At 33.9% G+C, this 7,860-nt stretch overlaps 1 long non-coding RNA gene across 1 annotated transcript; it reads left to right on the forward strand.

The window, feature by feature from the left end:
- The first annotated feature begins 439 nt into the window (after window positions 1–439).
- On the forward strand, window positions 440–4,326 carry LOC125499618 (uncharacterized). Its single transcript, XR_007276578.2, has 3 exons — window positions 440–1,304; window positions 2,640–2,704; window positions 3,361–4,326. It is a non-coding gene; the product is annotated as an uncharacterized LOC125499618 (long non-coding RNA).
- The last annotated feature ends 3,534 nt before the right edge of the window (window positions 4,327–7,860 follow it).

The following is a 7,860-nucleotide window of genomic DNA, read 5'->3' on the forward strand; positions in this document are numbered from 1 at the left end:
TGAGTAGTCCTATTTTTTAGGGTTTTGGAATCCATGTTTATATGATATAATTATTAATTGATATTTATTGATGGTTTGATTAGTTACTTTTTCTCTAATTGTGATTAGTATTTTTATTGTTAATCTTGCAATCTGATCAATTGTCTGATTAAATATTGCTAATATCGAGTCATAGATCGAGAGACACTCTTTAGAGGCATACCTAAAAATAGCAAATATGATTATGTTGAGCGACCGTACTAGCATATGTTGATTTGAGAGCGTTAAGTGTAATATCCTAAAAATCTTAAACATATTTAAGTGAATAATTAACATGATAATGTAAGTTAGAATATATTTTATTTTATTCGTTCCACTAATCAAGCAACGTATAATAAAATGATTATAGAATTTTAACATGAAAATTTACCAACTTAAATTATGACGATAATTTATATTTTACAATTTCATGAGTTAAACAAGAAGGCTAATATAGTTGATAATTTACTTAAAGTACAAAATGTGAACATTTCACCCAAAGTGTTACTAAGTCACGTTGATAAGTGTTAGTGGGTAAATTTTCTGATTTATGGTTGGGAAACAAAAAGGGAAAAAGGAAAAGAGGAAGCCATGGTCAATTCCCCCATTAATTTGCCTTCTTCCTCACCCTTTCATGGCCATTTGACACTCATGCAATCACAACTATCTTCTTCTTCTTCAGTCAAGATCTATCACCAACCCATCACCATTGCTTCTTCAAGTTAACAAAATCAGATTATTTACTTCACCATCTTCCTCCCAACTACTGATTTTAACTCCAAATTTCCCTATAAATAGTCATGGATTCAATACCAAGAACACACCAACAACAACCTTCATCATCTCTTCTCTCTAATCAGAAATTCAGTCAATAATCGCCAGAAAATTGTAACTAAAAGAAATAAAAAAAAAAAAAAAAAAAAGAAAAGAGAAAACCCCAAATTCATAATCTCTCTCCTCTGTTTCGACCTCCCACAACCGACCACCGCGGCCACCGCGCGCGCCACCTGCGCCGCGCCCAGTCCCGTCCCCACCCCGCTGTCGTTCGCCGACCACCTGCACAGCTTGCCGGAGATCCGCGCTAGCAGCTTTGTTCTATCTCTCCTCCTCGCGCACTCTCTCTCCTCGTCGCGCTCTCTCTCGTCGCTCCTCTTCGCGTGCCGCTGCTGCTGCCTTTCGCCGCCGCCGGATACCATCGCCGGAGACGTCGCTGCTGCTCGCCGTCGACCACCGAAGCCGGCGTCCACCTCAGTCGCGATTCGTCCCCCTTGCTCCTAGTAGCAGAGGTGATGTTTTGTTTTTTTTTTTTTTTAAAAAAGTTCTGATTTCTCTAGTTTATGTTAATATAGGCCCAAATTACTACTTATTGTTAAGTTAGTTTAGATTAGGCCCAAATCAACTTAGTTAAACCAACTTAGTTTAATTGTTGCATGGATTTAATTGGGTTTCAAAAATCTGATTTATATTAGTTAAACTTAAACCAACTCAATTTAAGTGTTGCATGTTCACTAAGGGGGTGTTTGGTTCACTAGTTTTAGGTATGAGGTATGGGTTTGGAATGAACAAAACCCATACCTAGTGTTTGTTTAACTTATTTCTAGATTTTAAACCCATACCTCAAACCCATAAGCTATGGGGTTTAGAAAACCCATGGGGGGAGGTGGGTATGGCTCATACCTTACCTCTAGGTATCAAATAAAAGAAGATTTTTCATTTCTAAATGAAACCAAACACAAGGTATTAAGTATCAAGTTCCAAACCCATACCACCTTGGTTTCATTCCTGATTCCAAACCCATACCATAATATGAACCAAACGCCCCCTAAATGGGGCTCAAATCTGACTTTTTATTGTTTTAGCTAAGCTACTTATATTAGATGGGCCAAATTGAGTTAAACTAAAACTGATTTAGTATTTCATTAAGTTATGTTAGTTTAATTAATCAAGTTAATCATAATGTTGGGCTTATAATCTGAATTTACTTAGTAAAATCATTTAAGTTAATCTTGTTGCTTTAATATTTCGAGCTTTAGTGGACTGATTTAGTTAGTTTCACTAAACCATCTAACTTATTTACTAAAATCTACTATTGGGTTATAATTCATGATTTCTAAACTAGTTGAGTTGTTTAAAACTAATTGAAAATAATTCATTAAACTTGTTGTTATAATTGAGTTTAAGTTATGAGTACTTCACTAATCCTTAAGTTCACTTATAATAATTAGTTACTTGACTTGTTAGTTTTAAATGACTAAATAATATTAAAATAATGTTAATGGATCTATTATAACTTTAAACTTAATTAATTTATTAATGGACGACTAATTAGTTATTAACTATGAACTAGAATAATGTTATGTTTTCGAAAGGTTATATAATATGTAATAATATAACATTAATGTTTCGATAATTTCTAAAGATATAGCTAAATGAGTTATTTCATTAATTAGTTGTTAAAGAGTCACCTTAGTTAAAAAGTTATTAACGATTAAGAAATAATGACCTTTAAGGAGACCTTTACGACGTTAAAATAACCGATATGACCGTAATAAGCGCTAACTAATATTTAGACTAAAAAACTAAATAACGAAACGTTCATTAATAAAATTATTCTTGATTAGATTAAAGGAGATAAAGGATATTACAAGCCTCCCCCGACTATCAAGGTTATTAAGCAGGAATTCAGGTAATGTCTACTGCTAACACCCGCATTCCCTTCGAAGTATGTTCTATGATCATGATTAATATTATGTTTTATATATGGATTGCGGGAAATGAAATGTTTTATGGTGGTTATGAACTTATGATGATACGATGCTATGAAATGACAATGATGATGTTATGATATGAAATGAAAGAATATAATTATTCACGATGATGATGATATGCTTAAAAGAAATGAAACATGATAAATTCAAGTGAAAGACGGTTCTTGGTAAGTATTCTGTTATCCCGGGTCGTGCACGTACCTTCCGGCCGGTTAACCACCTTCCGTTTAGTGAGGGCTTTTGTCCTCGGGTGGCACCGCGCAAATCTGGGCAAATAACGCCACCTTTCGTTTAGTGAGGGCTTTTGTCCTCGGGTGGCTGCCTTCCGTTTGTGATGTTACTATGTTCTGGGGAGACGTCCTTTCCGTTGTACTAGCCAAGTTACCAAAGTAAAATATATATGATGATGAACATGATAAAAAAACATAATGTAGCCTCATATGATATGTTTGTGAAGTGGTTTTTACTTATTCTTTTCTACCTGTTTTTAACTAAAATGATGTGAAATGAATTTACGATGTTAGAGTAGTATGTTACTGAGCCTCGGCTCACGACGTTTTGTTTTATGTTTTAGGTACCGAAGGTGATAAGGGGATGGCGTAGCAGTGAGGATTTAATTAATATCGAGATTATATAGACTCTCATGATTTTAATTTAAGTTTATGTCAAAACTCTGATTAGTAACTAAGTTTCTGGTAATCAAGACTAATGTTGAATCTATATTATGTTTCATGTTACAAAATGTTTAAGTTTATGATTTTATGTCGCCTTGTATTTTCCTTATGGAAAGTACGGCGGTAACGCGCCGACTATCTAGGTTCCGCTGCTAATAATCGATTAATTAACTTACCAACGATGATTAGAGGTCGGGGCGTTACATTAAGACCCAACCGTAGGATTAACCCATGCTTTAGATATTTGACTAATTGAACTATTGATGATATTTTGATAGATTTTAGTTATAAACATGGTGAACCATTATCCTATATCCTTTTTAGTTTGATTTTCGTAGTTTGATTGTTTGGAACTTTCATTCAAATATTTGTGATCTTGTTTAATTTCTCTATACCTTAGAAACTAGATTAAGACGACCATCTCTATGTGGATTCGACCCTACTTACACTACTACATTGTTAGAAGATTTTGCAGGAATTATTTTTGACAGGTGTACGACAGCCTATCAAATTTAGGCGTCCTTGACAGGGAGACGGTATAGTTTTATTTAGTTTTTATTGTTGGTGAGAATAAATTGTATATTTTTTTCCCTTTTGTGAATATTTATATATTTTTATAATTTTTTTGTATCATGGAGTCATGCTATTTTGATGACGGGGATAAATCTTTTGCTAGGCAACATAGTAATGATCCTTGGGATTCTCATGTTTACAGTTTTGATGCATCACATCAAAATCGATCCTCCCAATTTTTGCATGAGTTCTCCTAATTTACCTCATATGTTCTATGAATCTCATGTACATGTTAGTAATTCTAGAATAATTTTTTCTTTTAGTCAGTATAAGAATGAAGTGTTTTTGAAGTACTATCATAGGCTTGGTGATTTTTATTGATCCTAATTATGGAATTGAACTATGAGATATGTGCCTAGTGCGTGGTTTATGAGGGATTAAATGAAGAAACTAGAACGATGGTAGAATCTATGTGCAATGGAGGATTTCTATTCCAAGCACCTGATTATTGTTGGGATTTTATTGTGTGGTTGGCTAGGGATACTTACGAGTGGGAGATGTCTTCATATGCTCTTTCACCCCAAACTTACATGACATAAAACACCCCCTTATTGTTCTGATTGTCAGTCTACTTCTCATGATTTTTTTCGTGTGATGTAACATTATTAAATGGCTTTGAACCCTCTTTCCAATATGAATGGTCGTGGTAAACTGAAAAGTTGCTTTATAAAAAAAGGCAGAATTGTTCAATGCAACATAAGCTTGGCCATGAAAAGAAAGAGGGTTAGCATAAAGGAAAGTCACAATGCTTTAATTGCAAAAAGTTCGGGCACTTGGTTAAGAATTGTAAGTTCCAGAAGGAAGAAGGTGAAAGCATGGCAGGAGTTCTGTGGAAGAAACTATGTTTCAAAAATGAAGATGAGAAGTGCATCATAGAGAGAATTGCTCCAAAGTGAAGAAATTGGTGAGAATTGCATCAAAAAAAATGAAAATGATCGTGGTGGTGAGACGTTCATCACAAAAATGAAGTATTGCTTGCAAATATGGAGAGAGGGTGCTCCATAAAGATCAAGAAGGAATTTTTGGAGCAAGTGGATATGTTGGATTATGCTCGAAAAATATTGTTAATTACTATTTATGTTTATGCATATTCTAATTAATTAGTTCTACGTAATGGGTTCTAGAAAATCAGTTTGTTTTATTTAGTCAATCAGTAATTATTAATCATGTGGGTTGGTAGCTAACGAAGTGGGACACTAAACACTAACACTACTCCACGTACATTCAAGTAGCTTAGGGCCCGTTCGTTATTATTTTTTGTTTTTTAGTTTTCAATTTTTTTGAAAACTAAAAATCAAAAACATGAATCAGAAAAAGTGGTTTTCACTTTTTAGTTGCCAGTTTTCAAAATCATCATGTTCTCAATAAATTTGATTAATTTTTTATTCATTATAGGACATATATCATATGACTTTGAAAATAAAAAAACCAAAAAAAGAAAGCCACAATAATAATACCGAGCGGGCCCTTAGGTTGTTGCTGTCTTTTAGAGATTTAGGCTATGTTCAGTTCACCTTATTTTTGCTTATTTTAGATCTAATCAGATCAGATCAGATTAGATTAGAAAAAATAAGTTCAGATCAGATCAGATCAGATCAGATCATGCTTATATTTAAAAACTCATTATTACTATTAACACTATTATTTACTAGTACATTTGTTCAAAAGGATTATTATTGTTGTTGTTGTACTTATTAATTATTAGTATTTGTTGTTATTATTAATCTTATTGTTATCATTATAAATGTCATTGTTATTATTATTTTAAGTTATTTTATTGTTATTAAATGATAGAAATTTAAAAGTCATGTGTTAAGAACATAAGATTGGCGCAAAAAAAAAATATATATTTATGATAGCTCAAATTCATGACAACGAAACAACTAAGTTCGGTTACATTTCAAAATAAGTTAAGTACAAGATACAAATTATAAATTTAGATCTGATATACCTCTTCCTACCGAATTTCAAATCTCTCTAGCTATTTGAAGTTGCACGCTATCCATTTCTTTCTTGCGCAAGTCATAGTTATTTGTATATCTTATTTTATTTTGTATGAAAAAATGAGAGTTAAGTCTGCCGACTTCTCAAGTGTGAAACATTGTTTTTTTTTTTGAGGTAAAGTGTGAAACAATTTATAAGCGCTCTTATAAATCAATGACTTGGGTTATATAATTATTTTTAATAATAGTAATTATTATTAATAAAAGTTGTGTAAAAGTTGTGATAGAAATAAAATGATAATATATAGTATTAATAGTAATATGACAGGCTAAAGTCGTATCACCTAATCAAAAAATAACCTAAGGTCCACTAACTAGTAGTCAGGGAAGTCAGGATCGAATCCACAGGGAGAAGTTATACTATTGTATCTGAACTCTAATTTTATACTAACAAAATCAGATGAATGGTTGGGTTACTAAGCTAAACAGGTAACAGAATTAAATAAGGTGTAAATATATCAGTAAAGTACTAGAATCATGGATCACTATGCATACAATTCGGGAAATCAAGGATAAACGATAACCACCTAGTAAGTCAATTGTCTAGGGCACATGTAATTTCTCTCGAACATTACCTCCCTCAAAGATCACCCAGCCGCTCTCGCATAGTCAAGGGTCACTTTGCCTAATAATTGAAAGCCTATACGGTATCTCTCCTCTCGAAGTAGATTCAGTATTGCAGAATAGAAATATAAATCAGGCCTAACTTATAATCCTAGCATGAAGAAACAATCAAAGGAAACAATTGAAATACCAGATAATCAAACTAATCTATCAATCCCTTATTGTATACATAGATCTCCACAATTCTAGATATAGAACTACTCACTCATAATCATGAAATCAATAACAAGAATCATATAAAAACTCATACTTGGAAACATGACAAATAACTAAGAAAACAATATATTAACAATGGAAGAAATAACAAAGAAGTAAAGAAGAAAGATTACCGAATTATATTGAACTATGAATAAGCAAAAGGTTTGATCTTGAATTCAAATCACAAAACAATGAATTAAGGTTCTTGAAACGCTCTAGAGAGAAAAACTAATAAATAAAACTAGATAGGAGCTAATAATTCTGATTTCTCTATTTATACAAGCCCTAAAACAATAGAAGAAAATCTCGAAAAAAAGGGCCCGCAATCATTAAAATCTCGCGTCGCGCCAGCCGCCCGATCGGGCCAAAATCGCCCGACGGTATCGGGCTCCAAAGAGGATGATTTAGGAAAAACCGCAAGACGCCCGATGAAATCGGGCTGACCCGCCCGATGACATCGGGCGGCCTTATGAAATGGGAGGCAGGGTTCTGGAATGGCGCCCGACGTCGGGCCAAAACGCCCGATCGGGCAAAAGACCGAATTACGACAGGGCATAAAACGCCCGATCGGGCCCGCAGCTGAAGTATGAAGAACTGGTATATCGCCCGATCGGGCTGGGCCGCCCGATCCAATCGGGCCGATCGGCTTATCTTCGTTTTCTTTTCTTTCTTTGCTCAAAGTCCCGGAAATCATCCTCGGGATCTAGAAACTCGGCATCTAACCTCTCTAATCCACTGTGCAATCATGTAAAGTAGGTGATAGCTTCCAAAACCTACAATTCAATACAAAATAGCAAACCACAACTAGATGGAGAGAATTAGTACCAAATGGCTCCTAAGAGCACCATAATCACAACTTTTAGCACATAATTAGGGAGAGAAACTCTATATAAAACATAACATCAAACTCCCCCAAGCTAAACCTTTGCTTGTCCCTAAGCAAAGCACAACATGAATATGAATAGAATTTGCTTCACCCCTTAAAGTATGAAAACTCAAAAC

The sequence above is a fragment of the Beta vulgaris genome, chromosome 7 (genome assembly GCF_026745355.1).
Source record: "Beta vulgaris subsp. vulgaris cultivar EL10 chromosome 7, EL10.2, whole genome shotgun sequence".
Classification (NCBI taxonomy): Eukaryota; Viridiplantae; Streptophyta; class Magnoliopsida; order Caryophyllales; family Amaranthaceae; genus Beta; species Beta vulgaris.